The 21,437-nt window shown below is 37.0% G+C and overlaps 1 protein-coding gene and 1 long non-coding RNA gene across 2 annotated transcripts in view; one reads left to right on the forward strand and one right to left on the reverse strand.

Annotated features, from left to right (window-relative positions):
* Positions 1–8,824, reverse strand: part of LOC139106767 (limbic system-associated membrane protein) — an 80,586-nt gene extending 71,762 nt beyond the window's left edge. Inside the window, exon 1 of the mRNA XM_070663730.1 lies at positions 8,308–8,824. The gene's annotated coding sequence lies outside the window, so the exon portion shown is untranslated. The remainder of the gene's footprint in view (positions 1–8,307) is intronic.
* LOC139106769 (uncharacterized) overlaps positions 1–21,437 on the forward strand; it is a 149,094-nt gene that overhangs the window by 74,471 nt on the left and 53,186 nt on the right. The gene's annotated exons all lie outside the window — the stretch shown is intronic.

Below are 21,437 nucleotides of genomic sequence, written 5' to 3' on the forward strand. Positions count from 1 at the left end.
TACGAAACAACGACAGGAAAGAATATTGGCAATGACATTATCTTGAAATTAAATCGTTCTAAGCTAGATAGATATACACTTTTATCGATATTCCGTTTCGTTATCGCGCTCATGGCATGAACTGTCTGCCCGTGGAGAATACGATTTTCGCTGCAGATGCTATTTATGATAATCAAATGGCCGATGCGAATCACTAGTCGAGGGTGCGATTGTGTGTGCGAGGACGCGTGGTCTTTAGTGGCGATTCGCTTTTGCGTCCCCGTGTAATAGATGGCTCGAATTGATAAATCTATTTGCATCCTCTCTCCCTCCCTCCCCCTCCCCCGTTTGTATGCGTCATCATCGAGTTTATACGCGGTAAATGCGGAATGATTTTCTTTACAAGCTTTAATCGGGTTCTATTAATGATATACATCGATGTAATTATAAAATTTTATCATTCAGCGTAAAGTGCAGCGCAATAATGAACGTTATCGAAGTGAAAGCAACATTTTGGGAGGCTAGATAAGCGAATAAACGACGGGGGTAATAAAAATTGAATTTGTATTACTATATTTAACATTTGCACCACAGGGCCAATTTAATAGTGCGTATTGAATTTTCCCACATAACATGAGTAATAGGTTCGGTTATAATCCGATATACATATAATAAAAATAAAAGGAAAACCATTGTGAATGTTGTAACAGTAGATAAGCCGCTCGAAATAAAATTGTTTTTCTCGTATAACTACATTTTTTACACGACGACGCGCACTATCAGTAAAAATATAGATTATGTACGTAAATCCTATAGTTTGTAAAGTAATCCGTACAGGTTCGTTGAAAATTGTATGCTCCTGGATTTAATTGAAAATGGAATTGAAAATTTCCATTTCTTAAGCTGGCTACTTTTTAATTTTTTGTTACGTCTATGATATTAAATGAAATATTTAAATAAGAATAATTAAATTGATTAAAAAAAATTTTTTAATTATCACGCGTAAATACATTGTTATTTAGAAGCTTGCTTTATAGAATAGTAAATGTTGCATATTGGAATGACATATTTAAATGTACGTGTGCGACATTAAAATTTTCTGCAATAGTAAAAAATATATTAATTTAATAATTAATATATTATATTACTTTAAATCATTATAATTAAAATGGCTAAATTGGTTGACTGTTGCTTAATTATTTCATTACTTTGCGTTTAAACGTTGCTGGGAATCGAGCAGAATCCAAATAATAATATATATATATATATATATAAAAAGAAAAAAATCAAATATGACAATCTTTTTCCGAACTCGGATTTCCGACGAACAGAATTTGCAGAACGGAATTTCCTTGAAACAACGAAAAGTGACACGCTTGGTACGGAAAATAGAATCCGCGGCGCGCACAGTACGTTCGTACTTTGATTTGAATCGAGTCCGAGATCGTGGTGAGGTACGGGGTCGTTCAGGAAGCTCAGAAAACAAGATGAGCTATCATCAAAATCAAGCCGGGGTTTGGTATTGACGTTTCGTTTCGCGGCTTCCGAGTGTCCGATGATGAGTACTCTAAAGATGATGCGGTGTCGCGGGTGCGGGAAATGATTTCGATCATGGTATGAGTTCGCCCGTGAATGCACGAGGAACCAAGCTGTGGGTTCTTAGAGGAAGTGGAACATTCCGCTTCGCGCGATATTGGACAGACGAGGGAAAACCGGGCGAGAATGATAGGCGACTGTCCGTTGAGAACTTGACGCACACCTCGACGTCGACGACGCCTTGGGTGCACAGTTGCGGTGGATTCGCGCATATGGCGGATGGACAAGTTGGAACCTCGGCTTGAATTACCTATCGTGCATACAGGATGGCTGGCAGCTGACTCAAAGATGACAGTTTGTAAGCGTATTCGCGTGACGGGGACAAACGTTCTGCATACGGAAACTTCGCTCTCGATAAGTTTGGGTCACTGCTCGTGTCAAGCAACGTTAGAATAATACATAATTAGCGACGCAATTAAAGAATAATTAAAGAAATGGTTACTACGTACGTAGTTATGTAATAGAAAAAAAATATACATATACATTGGTTGCATTTAAAAAATAAATGCATTAATATTATTTTTAGTTAATATTTTCTAAAATTTAAATTTACATTATTGCAATATTATTGCGTGTGGTAATAATGGACATTTCTCTAGTATCCTTATTTGTTATAAAAATTATATTTTAGTCTTAAACGCACAGCGCGATAAATGTGAGCAGAGATCAATGTATGATTAACGACCACCGTTAAAGATCCTCGCGTTATCTCGCGCAACGCGCGGATTTACTTCCGTGCAACTTCGCCGGTGATTAGATTTGCAAAGATACCGCTACGAAAATCCGCACGTTAATCATATTAGCAGGCGTGATAGCGTATTAAAATATGTCTAGAGAAATAAAAAGTCTGCCGGTAGGTTGAAAAATTCTGGAAATAAAAATGATGGAATATCTCATATTCTAGAATACTTAAATATGGTTAAAATTGATAAAAAGTGATAGAAACTCTGTCAAAATATTTTACAATGAGTTTGTTACGAAAGACGAAAAAAAAATTTTTTTAATAACGTCTGTAATAATATCGGAGAACGTTGAAAATAGCGCTACGTTAGAAATTCAAAATAAATATCGATAGTGAGTCCCATTTATATAACATGTGTAATACATTTTTAATATTTTTCTCATTTTAAATTAAACATTTTAATGTCACATATAAATAACGTAATGAAAAATAGCGTGCGTGATACGAAAAATCGGAACGTAAGTTTATTTTATAACGTCTGGAAGGAGCGTTATACACAGTTGAAACAATTTATGTTTTCAGGAAGTAACTATGATGTCTTACACAGTCCATTCTTTTTACTTTTATATGACCTAATTAAAAGACCATGCATAAAATTAACTCGCTAGCAACGCGTTGTTTTATGCTAATTATTTTATGCGCGTAGCAACCTCGGCTTCATTATAATTAAACTTTCAAGAGGGAGAGGAGCTGAGTTTAACGTGGAGTTAAAAATTATAATCGGTCGTCGTTCTTAAAGACGTTTGCAAGTATGCCGGGAAAGAAATGGGCGGAAATGGGGCGTAAGGACGACGGAGAGAATGGGATCCGACAGAATATTCTACTTCGTGGCCTGTTGGTTAAATGAAGCAAACGCTTTGAGGATGATGCGATGGCTGGGTGGTACTGTTGCCAAGCCGTGTCGCGACTCATACTCGCAAGTTACCCGTGCAAGTAAAATATCCACTATGCGCCAACTGCGTCGTGGTTGCGACAACGTTCGCTTGAACACAGCGCGAAATGAAAATTTGCCTACCGCGATCTTCTATCAGGCAGGTCGACTCTCATCTCGGCATAGCGTTACGAGAAAGTTACTGATTTTTCTCAGAAATTAAGCTTCGGATTAAACGCGAACGCGAGGATCGTTGCACCGTTGACGTAAGACCGTGGAACGGATTTCCGAGCTAATTATCCGTATATGCCGAGTTTTTACGTAGGTACTACGTGTAAGCTTGGCAAGTCGCGACGTCAAGTCCGAACTTATTTTTACGACCACAAGTGAAAAGCGGAGCTCTCGCGGATTATTTTTAGTAGTACAGTAGCCCAGTTGATGGACTGACCGTGCCCAAAGTTAAAAGAATCAAAAAAAATTTTTTTCTCTCTCCCTCCCCTCCCTGCTGAAAAGTCACTGTGCGAATAAAATCTGGATTTCCCGCTAGAATAAATGTTTTGTTTAAGATTGGATCTTGTGTGTTTTAGAAAGAATAACTACAAACGAAAGTCCAATGGCAAATATTTGTTCCAAGTATTACGATGGTTTGCGTAACGGATAACAGACGTGTAGATAATGGGTCCACGTAGAATCGATGTGTTAGGTATTTTTAATTCTTTTACCCAAACTTTCTATCTTTTTATTTTGTACTTAATACTTAAGATATAATTATTGACGTAAATTTTACATACGTCTTGTCTCTTCCTTTTTTCGCGTCAATACGCGAATGCCTCCCTGGTTAATCTCGATCGCGCGTAAACGCATTATTATTTGTCCAAATTATGGAAACGTCGCATTGTAGTGTCGATAATTACGAAAGACGATTACGTTCTGTAGAGCTCGCCGGTTATGCCAGCGCATATGAACGCTGTTAAACGCTTCCTTCGAAAGCGTTACCGGTTGCATTAAACCTCGCCTCGGTACGAAAGCGTAACGGCTTCGCTCGCAGCATCCGCCGATTCAATCCTATCCCTTTGTCTCAAGTAAAACGCGTAATCTCCCAGTAGGTGTGTTACACTCTATATTCACGTAATGGCGGGGAATAACGCCATCGGCGAAGTGGTTCTTAACGATTCCGGATGATACCGAAGGTAACTGGAACGAATAGAATATTCCGGTAACGGCAAAATAGCACCTTCGTGCAAATCGAGAAACGACGGGTCGCAGATCGATCGTTTTGCAAATGTTGGAGGCGGCTGATCCGTGGTAGCGACGGGAAACAAACGCGAAAACCGGTAAGAAAGGAGGAATGAAGAAGTCGAATCGACCGCGCCTCGGTTCGCCGATGTCGGGATGTCGAGAGACTATGCGTGGCTTTTTACGAGTTCCCCAAGCGGGGAACTTGCATTTCTTTCCGACGCGAAAAGGGAATGGGATAAGGCAAAGCCCTATTCGTCGCAGGTTTTATTCAAATTCTCTTCGTCCCTAAGCACCAGCTGCGTCCCATCCCGCTCTGCTTTTCTCGGTGCGCCTGGTTCGGAGAGAGAGAGAGGGAGGAAAAAAAAGTTACGCGAAGATCTGCAAAATCGCGTGACCACAGTCTGTTTTGCGGCAACGGAACCGTCTCTTGTTAGAGTTCGAAGCTTTTCTCGAGAAATGGGGTTAAGGTTACTGAACCTTTTGTAATAGAAAGAATACGGGTTTTGTATAAATTTGCGAACGGAAATAAGAGAAGAAAAATTTGGAGGGATATTTTGCTTCTCTAAATATCTATTTTTATATTTTCTTAAATATACACTAACAGTATGCTTATCAGCGTTTAATTAGCTACTTAATTATTGTATCTTATTTGATACACTCGCAAATAAATGGCATAATAATTCGTGATTATACGTTGAAAAGTACACTGGTAATTTTATTTGTTCTTTGTTATTTGATTATAATAAATTGTGCAGGAAAAGAAATTACAAGAAAAAGATTCGTTCCTTTCCTCTTTTATCTCGAATAATATTTTATCACAAAAGATTCATACTTCCAGTACTTTTTAACACAATCTTAATTAAAATTCTAATTGAGTTACTATTGTGAGATATTTTTATTCGCAACGTATTAATAAATAGAAAGGAAAGAAAAAAAAAACGTGTGTTTCTAAAACGTTGTTTGATCATTTTTATTATCATAATTAAGAAACTGCTACACGTTTGATAATATATTCCGAAGAGTTGCCATTTCCTAAGATTAAGCTCGTATTCCTGGATTAATGAAAAGAGAGGCGCGCCGCTGAAAGTCGAAAACTTTACTTCCTTCTTCCTGCAGCTTATTGAATAGAAATCCGGTCACGTATAGTGTCAGACCGCCGTTATAAAATTAAACGACTAGACTAGCGCGAATGATATATCTCGCTTCTTTATGCAGCCGAATAAAGAACGTCGCGTACCAAAGGCTTTTCTTAACGGATCAACCTTTCGTAAAATGTCTCTCACTGTTTCAGTCTTAACTTAGCAAGGTTCTTTAAATCTATGCCATTTCCGTGAAAGTCATATGCATTTGTATTTCGCGTATTAATTTTTAAATATGTCACAGCTTCCGTAAATATTTTAATAATAATAAATTTTTTTTTTTTAATTATTGTTATTCAATAAACTGATACTTTTTTGAGTTAAAAAATAATATATTTTTCAAGCTCATTCATGCCGTCGATTCGTTACTTCGCGGTGCCACAAATTTCCCAGGCTGTATTATAATTATAGTAAATGAAGTGACCATGTCGCGGCAGTTCTACAGTTTTCGGTAGCTGATTATAAAGTTTGTGTTAGTACCGTAATTGCGGTGTCGTAACAAGTCTGACGAAGTATGTACATACATGCATGTGCGGGAAGCAAAACAAATACCTACACACGTGGAAGTTACAATACCTGTAACTAATTACGGGTAGGAAATTAATCCTTTAAAAGCTTCTGCTCCTTTTAGAGCTTGTTACATCTTTGCATAATCTTCTTATGGAGTTTCAATAATAACAACATATATGTATAGCTTATGGAGAAATTGTTATTCATATTAACATTCGCGGCTTACGTAAAAATGTATTTTCCCTTATATCATACTAATCATCTATTACGTTATCGCGCACGTTTTATAATTTGCAATATTATAATATTGTAATTATTATTACATATGTCAATATAAGCCACATAGATGTTAGTTGTACTTAATACGTTTGAGTTATAAATTATTATAATTAGTTAATAACATAATTAACTAGCAATTATATCATATAAATATTGTGATTATCCAGGTAATTGTCGCAATTAACAAATATTTCATGTATTACATCTGTAGTCATTATTATGATGAAATAGGTATTAATTTAGCTTTACACTTATGCAATACCTACTGCGCATCTGCTTTAGATAATTTTGTTTAATTACATATTTGTAATCTCTTTTACAAAAGCTTTATTCTTGTCGTATTCCGCTTAGGTTACATCTTAATAATTTATATCATTGATCGGCATCGTATTTTTTGCATTATTTGTTTCTCTTAAAATTAAATTTTTTAATTATTATATTTAAACGTATATAATTAATTTTAATGAAAATGTTAGGACAAAATAATTATAAAGTTGGAATATTTCGTAACTATTATGTTATAAAAACTCATAATCAAAAAATATTTCCATAGGTAATAAAATTAAATTTTATCTATTAAATTCGAAGAATGTGCATTTGCACTTTATCGTTTAATAAAATATATAACGTAATATGCGTTTATAATACGTGGATTGATAGGAATGCTCGGATCTGTAAAATTTCACCGGTAGAAAATGAACCTTGAGAAGAAGAGATTTATCTCGTGCTATGCCGACCAGTAGTTACGACCGTTCGTGGTCAGACGTATTTCACAGCGAGCAGTAGTTACCGTTCCCGCAATTCATACACCAGGAAATCGGATGAACTGATTAGATTACAGATACGGTCGACACCCGCGGCGACATTATGCAGCAGGAGGCAGAAAGGTCGATACCGCGATCTTTATCTAAATTGTAAACTTTGACGGTATTTCCTGTGCACTACGAGAACATTTCAATGTATCGAAATTAAATGTATTAAAATTACAACATTGAAAAAATAATGATAATAATAATACGAATAAATGCATTGATATAATAGCGAGTAATTAAAAAAGAAATACGAAATTTAATCTCATTTTGAATAGCTGCTTTATATTAAAAAATGCTTTTTTATTACCATCTTCTATTATATTTCTTGCAAAGACAAAGTTACGCAGATTTTAATCAGATTTATTGATTTTAATAAATATATAGGTCACGAAGATTGTTGTGGCTTGTCAGGCAAGCAAATAATTTATATACGTTTGGGGAATTAATATCGTGCGAACGTTACATGTTATATAATTAAAATGATGGTCATTGGTTATCGTACATTAAAAAGCTCTATATTCGTTTAGTATTATTCTCGCCGTGTTTCATGATTTCTACTCAGCCGTTCATAGGTCAGAGTATACATATGAGTACGACGGTTTATCATGTGTGCGTGGCGTTCAAATATGCGCGAATACCACTCATGAATACGCGAGTGAACACGCTGTTAGTAATAGGTTCTGCATTTGATATTAAATGAAATATTATTAGTAACTTATAAATATAGCGAAGGGATATCGTTGGTAAAACCGGTCTTCCATTATATTAGGATTTTTATAATAAGAAAAATGCGAAAGCTATTTAAATTAATCTATATCTGGAGCTTATTAATGTGGGTAAATTAATTAAAATCAATATATTAAAAAGAAAAAATTTATTTTTAATCTTCCTTCCTTTAACTAATCCTTCGACACGTAAAGTAAAATGGATTTTAATACGCTCCAGAAATATTAATTATTACAGTCATTGACGCGTTCGAGACGTCAATGTCTAAAATGATACACGAAATAAATAACGTCTTCCAAACGCTACTTCACACAAGGGGTTGAATTGTTAATTCGTCCGACAGAATACTGCAAAGTATTTCACGCTTTCGACTCTACGTAAAAGATTTCATGAATAAACGATCGTAGTACTCACTTTCAATACGTAGGATTCAATTGCAGATTCTCTTCTTTTTATTCTGGATTCTGATGCTTCGTCTTATTTACGATGCACTACGCGGTCGTAAAAAAAAAAAAAAAAAAAAATACAACGTTTCCGGAGCATTGTCCGTCTTTCCGCGCGTACGGCACGTTACCGTGATTTCGGCACGTCGGGTTTTCGTCGATAATTGGCGCGCGTAAAATGTATACACCTGCGTCGGCGTTATCACGCCGTAGGCTACGCCACACGTTTGCGTTTGCGGCGGCCTCGAAGCCGCGCGTTTCAGCTTCTGCCGACGACTGACTATCGCTTTTGGACACGGCGCCTGCGCCCTTTCTCGCACACCTACGATCCTACCGAATGCACCACGCGTCTTTCTGAACCTAAGACCAATATTTGCAGCAGAATCAGTGAAAACAACTGCCACCAAAGCACACGTCGACCAAATAATCACTAACAAACGCTCAAAGAGAATTGTGACCTGTTCCAATTACACGAAACATTTAATAGCGAGTTTGCGGTTGCTTTAATATTTAGTTAATATTTAATTTGTTAAATTAATATATATTTTTTTTTTTAATTAAAAGTTCTAAGATGTTACTAAATATGAACGATATATGTATAAAATAATTTTTTAACGTCACCTGCATTTAAATTGAAAATGCTTGTACTAAATTGAAACTTCTATTACAGTCTCTATAAAATTTAATATTTTATGGAACTTTTTTTTTTTTGCGTCAGTAACGATTTTGAATAATGCCAATTCTATTGTCACGATTTATTATAAAAAAGATAGTCGGTGCAACGGCCAGTTCGCATGTTAGGGTTGATCGGCCATCCGTGATTTTCGAATTAATGCGTCAAGTGGGGCCTGCGGATGTTACCGTTTGTATATTCACTGGAAATTGAATTTTCGGAACGATGCGCTACACGTAGGCGCGACATTTCACTGGGAAATTCGTTCCATTAAACACGACGCAAGGGCGTTATAATTATGACGCGCGAATAAATAAGGACGTTAACCAACGAGGGTGTAAATGCGACTCTGCGGCGTGAAACAAAGTATTATGTGAGAGATAATAAAATGCAGTCAGCGCTGTCGAAGCTTTTGATTGTTTGAAATTAAAATAAAGCCGCGAGTCGCATTCTCACTAACGAGTCGTCTGCGCTTAATTGGCAGCAAGCCGGATTCCGTTCCCTCCGCGAAAATCCTGCAAGCAGAAATGACACGCAAATTTTCTATCTTCTCTTTAATCTTAAAAATATAAAAAAGTAAAAGTTTAAAGTTTGTTCTATTTTTAGAGCTTATTTAATTTATTAATGTCTGACTGTAAATTTATAAAAGATGATTATTTTATCTGGTAAAAAAAAAAAAAAAAAAAATTGATTGTAGCATGTTGATAACAGTGAGCGGTAAATTTGCCGAAACTTAATTGGCTGCGATATTTCTTCCGACGAGATTTCTTTTCTTGATTTTTCGAGAATCGACCATTTTTCCACGACGTTAACGACTTGCGTCTTGCAATAAAAATACTCAAAAATTTCTACGCGAAAATTCGTGCCAGGAAATGATGATGTTAGGCGGTGGCGGCCAAAGAAAACGCAAAGGAGGATAAAAAAAAAGGGTGCACGCGAAAATACTCTCTCGCGACCGTAACAGATTGGCAGTGGAACTGGCGGGTCAGCATTTTCTTGCAGGCACCGGAGGCTTCAGATTAAAAGGTTCGGAGCCCGCTCGGCCGTAATAAGAGTCAGCATCTTTCTCTGGGCAATATTTCACGTCATTACACACCATTTCACCGCAATTAAGATTTGAAAATTTTGGCCGCCCGTGGTTTATCGGAGACGCCCTTTTTTTTTGGTAATCGTGGCTTTCAGAAGGTGCCTTAGTTTGTTGGTTAATTATCTATAACCCGCCTATCTTGATCGTATTACTTGTAAAGTCAGGCGTCAAATATCACTAGCATTAAAAGATATAAATGAAAATAACCGGTGCGGTGCGATTTATATATAATTTTTGTGTAGAATAACACGTCGGAAATATCAAGTGTTATATGATCATTAAAATAATAACATGAGTTTATCAATTCTCGAATAGGAAATTTTTTTTTTAATAGTAACAATTATTGACTTTATTATTACAGACATATTTTATTAATTTTTTCTGCATTTTTAATTATTATTGAAATCTTTCTAAATTTAATTTATATATTATCCTATTAAAAATAAGTTATCAAATAGACGATAATTTGAAAGCTGTTATTTGCCGGAAATTTATTTTTAGATTTATTTAACAATAACAGTTTAACAATTCTAGTTCAATTAACGTAATAATATCAAGTATAGATACATTAAGACAAAGTGCAATAAATTGACAAGTACATCCGCTTTTTTTACAGAGCAATATCTATTTTTATTTATACAAAATTTAATGCTATAAAATCGTCGTTTTTTTTTTTTTTTTTTTTTTCTTCTTCAAAACCCAGATAAATTGAAGCAAAGACGTACGTTTATTTATACCAACTCTTTGCGTAACAAATATATGCAAATAGAATGCCAGCAGGAGCGACGTTTATATCCGCACTGTGGAAATTTCAATTTCGCGCAGGAGGAAAACCCTGTACAGCGGATTGCGAAGGCAAAGATAGCGCGACGAAAGTGTGAACGTAACAACATGTAAATCCCATGAAAAAGCGAGAAATAGGGATGGGGGAGGGAATATGCGCCTGTATGAAACTTTGTTGAGGCTATTACATAAGCGACAAATACAGACTGAAGTTCAGAAACGCCTTCGTGCTTTTGCAAAGACGTGTGTCTTTTTCCTTACCGAAGGCATTTTTGATCGCAAAGCTTATAAACGACAACGGCGACGAAATGGTAACGCCTTTCGAATTTCGTTACTTCTCGCTTGGCGATTTTTACGAACTTCGAGCGAAGCAGGTACACTGAAAATCTGGGTCGTCGCACGCTGCCGGAGTCTGCGAGACGATTCGACTTCGATCTCTGATCCTCTGCACTTCCGTAGCTCGTGTAATCTTGTATCATACTCGAATATCCGCGTCGTCGGAACGAAGGCCTGCACTGCTCTCTCACTCTGAGATTATTCGTGCCGCACGATCATCCGGCAGCGATTTCAGCAAACTGGTGCTCCTCGATATGCACGTCACGTGTTAGGAATGCTGCATTCTGTTCCGATATTTATTATTTATTTTTCTTTTTTTTTTTGTAGAAAATTTAAATAAAAATAAAATATGATTTAAATAATACAGATTTACTTGGACTATTTTAATAATAATAATGTAAAAGTTATTAATTTTTTTTTCTTGAATGTAATCGTATAAAATGTGCTCGCGACGCATCGCGTAAATAACTTTTTGTCTTTGAAAAAAAGATCCACGTTGTCTGTATTGTTTGGATATTGTATTGATTGTTCGCGAGGATTGCATCGCATATGCCCCCCTTCGCCAAACAACAGCCACCGGTTCGGTCGTTTTGTCGTCATTTATAAATCATCACGCTCGAAGACACCTGTTCCCAACGGATCATGCTTAGAGCGCTTTAATCGGATTCTCGACGGCTCTCGCCTTCCGGTTACAGAGCCGGGGATAATCGCATTCGCCGTCTCCGGCGCAAGTGGTATTAGTTTACGGCGTTGATTCTCCGTTGCGGCGGACGCAACACGAGCGATTCGATTACAGGCTTGGGTGTATCCGCGCGATCGCGTCGCGTCGCGGAATCGAAGACCGCGTCGTGCGGCAAAATTGCGTTACGCTAATTGCTAACACCGTCGGACGGATCGTCCGTGTCAAATTTGCTGCAAGCTTTACTCGCGGCCCCTCCCACTGCAGCTCCAATTAAGAATACCGGCGATTTTCCCTCGCGGCGAAACGAGTTCGCTCCTTGCCCTGGGCATCGCGAGAGAATCCATAATCAGATTAACCCCGTTTTACACGGCACATTTGCGCGCGATGTAAATTTGCCGGGTCGGTTTCCGTCGATCAGTCGAATCAATTTAGCCAAAAATTTCGTTCGCGAGCCGCTTCTGTTATTGCATCGGCCGTGCGGGAGAGGAAATTTCATATCGCGAGTCGATTATTACGCTTTATTTATTTATTCAGTTTTTTTTTATTTTTCATTTCGGTACTTTGATAGCACAACTTTTTTCGAACGTACGGAACAGATTTTGGCGTTGACGCGTGCAGCAGCAATTTTTTTTGTTACCTCGCTATTCGAACGGCAGCCCCGCGAGAGGTGAAAAAATTCCGTGTGTATTTCCGTTGTTGCTGTGACGGGTGAGACGGATATTTGCATTTACGAGTCGATTTGGGTTTACCGAATTTGTCGAGGCAACGTATATTTTTTTTTTTTTTTACTCATTCTATCTTTAATCTACCCTAACGTAGTTGTCAATTCGTTCGAAATTAAAGACTTAATTATACATTTTAATCATGAATGTAATAAAGGAATATTTTATTGGATTGCAAAGTGAGGATTGCATTTAGCTTGTTAATGCATATAAATCTAACGATTCGTTGCGATGAATAAATTTACACGTGGATTTACAGAGAAGGCGTAATAAATAATTCGTGAATTTCCGCGATAACTGACGCTCTCTGTTCTCTTTTCAATCGAGATAAAAGAGCGTCTCATTATGCCGTAATACCAGATAATAAAATATTCAGGAGATTTTCACGTTCAAAGTGCGGAGCCGTTGTCTAATATATATATATTATAGCTTTGATTCACAAACGATCTGTTAAGCGCGTTACCCCTTTGGGCTTTGGCCGTCTTTTCGCGACAAATTTGTTCAAAGACAGCGCGGAGGTGAAGAATGCGGGTGAATAATGAAGTTTCGTCGGGAATGAGATGTCTCGAAGGGTCCCGTATTGGAAACTCAGCGAACGGATTTTGCTAACGACAAAGGAGGCTTGGATAAAGAAGCGTCTTGGTCACGGTAATCCGAGCTTCAGTAGCACAAACGACAACGCGCGGCTTTGTCACTCCTGAATAATTTATAATATTCGCGGGGGCGCGATATAATGCACGATGACTGTGCTAAGAAAGTCCGTTGTTCTCTCGCAAGTCAACAGCTGCACAAAATGTGTAACGCGAGTCTTTCTATATTTCAAGAAATCGAGATTTGATTTATAATTTTATTTACGCGAAACGTGTGGAGTATAAAACATATCGATTTGCCGAGAAGAAGCACCTTTATTGAAAAACGTAAAAATATATAGCCCGTCGTTTTTCTCTCACCGCGAAGATAATTTCTAACGCTTCAGCAAAATTAAAAAATACAACTTATTTAAAATTTAATCTCTTAAATTTACTCGAGCGCACATCGGATTGGCAACGAAACCACGAACGAAACGGGTCCGGCGCTATGCGATATGTTCGCGGTTTCGATTTACAGCGAGCGGTCGTGCAAGTTAATCAACCCAGGTCGGGACATCTGGACTCTCGTAAAAACGTTTACCTAGGACACGAGAAGCTTTTTCGATAAAGGTGAACCAGAAGAGCCACTTCGCGATGGCGGAACGCGAGAGAACGAAGTTGGCTAACGAACGGACGAACAAGCCAACCGCGAATACGTGGACTGACCGTGAAAGTTTCTGAGAGTCTACGACGATCTCTGAAGTTCTCACGAGCCTCAAGTTTTCGTTGTGCCGCGAAGTGGAAAATCCGCCGAGCGAAAGTACATCCACCGAAACTCAGTATTACTTTTTTCGGTCGTAACGAGTCATGTTTGCAAAAAGAGTAACATAGATTCTGGTGCCATTCGTGAAGTTAACATGAAAAAAAAGTTATCGCAAAACTGCTCAATCACATTTGACATTTTTCGTAATATGAATTTTTTGTTGCTATTAATAAATTAATAAAATTTTTATTTACGCATCAATTTTTTTATTTCAAAGAACAGTAAATTTACCAAGTTCTTAAAAAAAACATATAGTTTTTTTTCTGTTTCTTTTTTTATTAATAAAAGTAGCTTTTTCACTCTTTTGATGAAATCTCAATTTATACACTTATACACTCGGTCTGTATATATTTTTTAAATTATTACACTTTTAAATTTGATATATTGAGTTTGTGGTAAGTTCCACTTCATGTTGAATTCTAATTCATAGGAAATCAATACTTCTGCGGAAGGACTATGCGAGAGTAAGATCGAAGGATTTACTTTTTACTACTTTACATTTTCCAACGATGGTGTTTACGTAATAAAATAAATACTCGCGATGAATCCAAGTGAGAGGTTCTTTGAAGCGTTTTGTAAAATATGCGCGGTTACGTACGGTGGCAAATACGTGCTTTGATAAACGGCTCATGCTATGGAAATGAGGAAAATCTCGACGAGCGTACGCGAAAGCACTATAAAGAACAATACGATCCTATATACGAGCCACAATGTTTATTCGACAGTCATACCGAAGTCACGCTTGATCTATCAACTTTTTGTTACGAAAATATGTGACGCATTTTCGCTGGTCTCACACGTATAGCGTACATCAGCCTGGCATCTAAGCGTAAATTCCTTGCACGGGATCTGCATTCGGGTCGCGGAAAGAAAATTGGGCGATATATGACATCGTCTTGTTCAGATTCTTCGTAGATCAGATTTACTTTGATTTATCACGAGATAAGGAAAATATACGTGCTGGAGTTGCAACTCAAAAAAACTCCATAAAACTTTAGTCATTTCTTAGGTCTTTATTAAAGATAAAAAGTTTTAGTAACATGTTTGTGTGAAATTTGGAAAATCTATTGTATGATGTTAAAAAATGCATATTAGATTTTTATAATTTCTCACAATATTTTACACAATTGTTCTAGAGACAAATAAAAAAAAAAAAGATGTTGAAATAAATCTGATTAATTTTTTTTAAGTATAAAATTAATTTCTTTTTGTCTATTTTAATATAATAAGGAGGCTAAATATATAGTTTCAATAAACCACGCAATTTTTAGATAAAACATACGGTGACAAAATAAGAAAACAATTCCATCGTTGTATTCATCAATACGTTGCGCATTAGATAACTGAACGTTTGAACGTGGAAATCCGTTCGTTGTCAGGCGTTTTCCAACAAAATACCAGCGGTAGCGTCCGCGTGCGTTCACGTATGTACATACACGAGTAAGCGGAAATAGCTATGCGGATGTGCAACCGAAACGTGAAATCGGAAGCCACACGCGTGTGTCACGGCGCATAGCTGAGACATAGCTGAGACATTGTGTTCGATTGTCGCCAGCAATGGTTCGCGGCGTGATGTAAATTGCTAAGAAATTCCGATCTACACGAACGAGAACGTAGAAAGAGGCGAGCACGCAGGCGTGTAATGTAGAATGGCAATAGTGCCTGCGAACGAAAAAGCGCGTTACATGTGTCACCAAGTAGATAGAATACGAGGGAAAAGAACAAGATGCAAAAGAGAACGCTTGGAACCGTGTTCCACTGTGTTACCAGGCGACACGAGTTATCGTTAGTGATGGCCACTCGAAACGATATGCATTCGCTATTCTCAAACAAGCCACGTAGGTACTCGCTCGAAGATATCGATATCTCGCTTCCGGATGTATTAAGGGTACGGGGTTAAACTGAAGCGAATTCTCGTAATATGAGCGCGTGAAACAAATGTGAAACCGATTGTTTTACGAGTTTTGTTACAAATGTTTCCGTTTTAGCATCCGCGGAGAGATTTTGAGTGGCGAGCAGGTGAAAATTTATTGAACAAAAGCGCGCCGTAAAAAAAAAAAAAAAAAACCGTCCGAATAACATTTACCATAAATTATAACATTGAATCGTTACATTATACGAATGCATTTGTTTTCACTCAGTTTCAATGATAAATGTAATCGTCTATTAATAATATAAGTGAAAACAGAATGCACGTAAATGTAAAAAAATAGAAGTAAAAAACGAAAGTGTGGTTGTAAAAGCGAAAGAGATAAAAAGCAAGATTTCGTCGGTGAAAAAGATCAATGGGGAGAAATAAATCGAGAGATGGTAGGATAACGGGGACGAGAGAGAAACAAAGTGCGATTAGTAGAGAGATAGAGACGAGAGAGATGTAAAACCACAAAAAACATTAGTGATAAAAAGAACGAAAAAGGCTGAGGAGTTGAATAATTAACTGTAAGATATAGAGGGCGAAAAGATAAACCGGAAATAAATTAGAAAATTGTACGAAGAAATATTTTGTCCGCGATGGAGTAAGAATTGATAACAATTAAATGTTAATAAACTAAAAATTATTTAATATATAGAGATTGAAAAAAATGGGAAGAATAATATTAAATAGTAGCGCATCGATGCTGGAAAAAAAAGCGAATATACATTCTGCGCACAGTTATTATAGAAAATGTTGCGTGCGGCACCTACGCTGCTTTTCAGCGGTGGTGCAGGATCAACGATACGTATACGTAGAAAGGAGAAATAAGAAAGATAAAGGGAGAATCGGTCGAGTCGATCGCAATAAAAGAAGCGATATAACGAGAGATAAAGCGCGTGGAAGACTGCGCCGGAGAAGTTGCGTTCTAAGCGAAACAAGGAGTGGCGGGCTTCGAAAATAACGACGGCGGAGGAAAGAAAAGATTCGTGCATGGGGGTGGAAAAACGCGCGTCTCGTCGTAGTTGTAGTCGTCGCCGTCGTCGTTTGGGTTGGCTTCTGTCGTGCGAGCAAAATTGCGGCTGTTTATCTAACCCGACCGACAGAAATTCCATTTCATCTTGCGTCTCGCATTTACTGCGCTGCGTTCCCTCCTTATTCACCGCAAGATATCGCCGTCTCGCAGTCCTTTTCTTTTCTGGGTCCTCCAGGCCATCCTCCGCCGCTTTTTCTCGTTGACTCTTATTTATTTCATTCGCGCCATTTTCACCGCGTACGCGACTTACCCGCGTTCCCTCATCGGTCCGCGGCTCACAAAGATAAGTCGTCGCGCGCCCGGAAAAGCACCATACGTATCCTAGCATTCCCCATACACCCTAACCCTCTAATTCGCCGACCTTACGAGTGACTTGCCGCATTGCGCAGTCATTCTCCCCTGGCCATCGGTCTACCCGAAGATGGACCGCGTCATCTGAATGTGCACGACGTGCCGTTTCCCGCCGGTTGCTGTCTACCGTTGATAAGAGGTTTTCTTACCCTCGCGTCACGCAAAGTATCATTTATGGTGCATATTTCGAGCTTGACGAGAATTTAGCATGTACCCTGAAAATATTTTCACATTTGCTTAAGCTATGTTGCCTGAATTCATTACTTTAAATTTGTCAATTTAGCAGATTAATTCTACATATATTTATTAATTCTATACATTTTTTTCTTTTTTAAGAAAAATTGTTGGTGAATGAATTAATGAAAATTATTAGTTATCTGTTGCTGATATGTATAGATTAATATTTAGCTTGTTTTCTATGCAGCAGATATAACATTTATCTTATGTGGATTTGTCGCTCTCGATTTGATCGATAACAAATCTTGGGTTTCGCAACTGTCGTGAAATCGTGGGTGAATGGCTATTTCACATAGGAGCAATATCTATCGGCAACAGAGAAAATAAAGTTTTCGCGGCGCGAAGTTTTCACATCCGCGTGACCCGCGAACAAGAAACTTACTCTAGATTTTGTTTCGAGCTCTTGCGAATACGACTCCCGTACGAAAGTGCGATAGGATCGTGGATTATGCTGGTTTTTGGGCACCAACTGGGGTGTGCTCTTCTACTTATAAGGCGGATTATATTTGCGAGCAAGCTGCGGCAAGATCGGCTTATTTCCTTCTTTCGTATTGCGCGGTGCCGAATGTGCGATTTAAAATTATATATCCTTGCGTGATATTCGACCGTACGGTGAACTTATGTCCGTTTCTATTTCTGTTAACTCTGATGTTAACTCTTATCGAATATAAGCTAACGAGCGTGTAAATCAGTTAGATTTCTCCAGTTTTTATTATCGGGCGTAATAGTGCTTAAAAAAAAAAAAAATTCAGCTATCTGTTCCGTAGCGTAATGCACATATCACTCGTCATGATACTTTCAAGCGTGCATAATTTATTTCGAAACTAGGGTATGCAGTATGTACGCGAGAAACTCTACCACGCTAAAGTATTATAGCTAATGAATGCTACGCGATAAATATTTTACAATGTTCCTTCGTGCCGACATTTTATTGTTCCCTAATCAAGATCTCTCGTAAAACAGTTTCTGTCGCGTGAAAAGTATATAAATAATGGCAAATAGAATTCTCATAATCAGCTTGAATCTATTTTAAAATTATTTGCTGCTTAGAATAATGTTTGACGTTAATAAATATATTGTGAGTACAAACATGATTATAATTTACTTTAAATCGGTCAATTGCGTGATCGGGGTAAGCTCACTTATGGATAATTAATACGCCGCCATCCACACCGTGCGCGTTATTGCTAATGTTTACCAGGCTATTTGGGGTGAGCATAATTTAATTACCGCTCATCTTCCGCTACTCTTTTTGTTATTACACGTATTATCGTATTATCAACGGATTACTTCCCGCCGATTTAACCAAGCGATATAAAGGTTATAACACATTTTTTTTTTTTTTTCAAGTTTTTCCAGAGGTCTTGATTATTTCCTTTGTTTCCCAATGCCGGAGAAAAAGAAATAGTAAGCGCTTTCAACATATTCAGTTGTTATCGCATTAATTTTTAATGCGGTAATAAAATATAGGTACATAAAATTTTATTTTTATTTATACGCATATTGATTTTGACGTCAATAATTTCATAATAAGAAACTTGATCACATACTATACTGCTGATATCAATCTTGACAGAATATCAAAATGTGCTGCTTATCGGCGTATATTTTATGTAACAAACAAGACTAATTTAATAAGCTTGTAATATAGCGATGGGTTAGAGATAAAAGCTCGATGAAGGACAGTTGATAGGCAGGATATAATGAATGGAGCACTGATGAACAAGAGGAAGAGAAGTTTGACGTACACCGCAAGGGTATTCCACGTCTGATTTGCAAACTGTCGTCGCATATAGCGCGCAGGGTCCCAATCAGAATTTATACGACCAAGCCAGGCGGAAATGACCAATGCATATGCATCGGACGTAACGCGTTTGCTTAGTTTCCGGAAAGGGGAGGCGAGAGAAGAGCGACGGCAGTCTGTCGATGTTTACAAACCAACCACAAGGTTCCGGATCTTCGTGATCCTCTAGACGAGTCGTCATCTCCTCAGGAGCTCAAATCTCTTGGCCTTCCCCTCTCCTTGTTCTTCCATCTCTCATCTCCTCTTCGCCGTTATCTGTGGCGAGCATTAATTGATTTTCACGCTGAGACACCGCTTTCTCACTTGATGGTGGCTCGTAAATTTTACCGTCGTTCCTACACCTGCGAAGAATGACAGTAGTGACGTTGAAACGCCTCGGATTCTACGATAAAATCTCTCCCCGACGACTGTAATGTAAGAAAATAAAATCGAACACGTGCGGTGTTACTAACATTCTACGGTTTAATTTTTCGAACTTGCAATTTTGATATCTCTTCTTATAATAAAAGAAAAATTATGAGAGTAGTGAGATAAGAAAAAATTTTTTTTTTAGAAAATATATTAAACTTAAATTAGCACTTAGCCAGGCGTTATATTTTACTTAATTTTTTAAAGCGCTAATTATTGCCGAATAACTGAGTATTATAATAATCTTCATGTAATTTGCGTTATTTGCGTAATTTGCGTAAAAATATGAAAAAAATGGATAACAATGAGTTTCATTAATTGGATGATAATGAAATATATTATTATCTGTTTATAAAAATTGATAAGATAAAGTTACATGCTGCGCACTAGACGCAACAAGTGTTCATTATAGACGTCATTATTTGTAACTAATATAGTAATAATGCCGCGTCGAAGACAACATAATTGACTTTTTAACAAAGCAACAATCGTCAAAAATTACGCAATAACAGTTGAAAAAAAAATTTCCGCGCATACATTTGGCCGTGAAAAAAACAGTCTTTCAATTCGTATAACTTTTACACTTTACAAACTAGTGTAACTAATATTACTTCCGTTTGCAATTATTTTTTTTTTACATTGTATAATACTGTTATATATAACACTACGCATATAACAATTCATAAAAAAAAAACATATCTCCCTGTAAATTTTTATGTTTCTTTTAGAGATATTTCAGAACTTTTCTATGCTCCGATAACGGAAAAGAAAGTATATAAGATAAAAATATAAAAAAAGCTAGTAAAATCTCCAAACTGGAACAAAATGAGGGTAATAAACAAACTAAAATTCCGATCGAGTTATCAAGTCAGGCAAAATTAATTCTATCTATATAAATATGCAATATTTTTAAGCAAATAATTTGTCGAAACATATTTATCCCAGATAAATATTTTTTAAACGTATGCATGTAAAAAAATATTACAATATTCTATTATTGTATAAATGTCGATAAGTATACCGCTACCATCCGTCTCTTAAATATTTCTCTGAAAATATTTCTAGCTGCTTTACGATTATTGCCTCGATGATGGGTAGAGTACGAAATTGCATAGTAAAGCAAACCGTTTTTATAGATGTAATATACACATAAATATCAAGTACACACTTTAACTCTGTTATTGCACATCGTAATACTTTGCTTAAGGAATAAAATAGTAGATTTACAGTAGAATTTTCTATGTTCTTATGTGAGATAAATTAAGAAAGTATTAAAAATTGTATGTATTCGCAGTAAAAAAAAAAAAAAAAAAAAAATGGTACAGAATATTTAAAGACGTTTGTCAAAATCAGACCGCTCAGAGAAAGTCGTGCACGTTGTTAAGCAGACGATGAAACGGACATCGTTTCAACTTGTGCACAGAGATTTATCTATCAAGATTTATGCGCGCGCTTGCCGTCGTATGTATCTTGGTACTAAAAAGAAAAAGAACAACGAGGCCAAAATAGATAGACACGGAAAAAGATCGATGCATATGTGCGGCACTGTCTAGTAAGAAATCACGAAGAGGGAACGCTATCGAGATCGGCAGCAATATTTTTTAACATGCTTAAGTACCCACTGAATGCGCGAGATTGAGCGGGAAAAAAATTTTGCAGCTTTAGCACGCGTGAGTAA

The sequence above is a fragment of the Cardiocondyla obscurior genome, linkage group LG11 (assembly GCF_019399895.1).
Source record: "Cardiocondyla obscurior isolate alpha-2009 linkage group LG11, Cobs3.1, whole genome shotgun sequence".
Classification (NCBI taxonomy): domain Eukaryota; kingdom Metazoa; phylum Arthropoda; class Insecta; order Hymenoptera; family Formicidae; genus Cardiocondyla; species Cardiocondyla obscurior.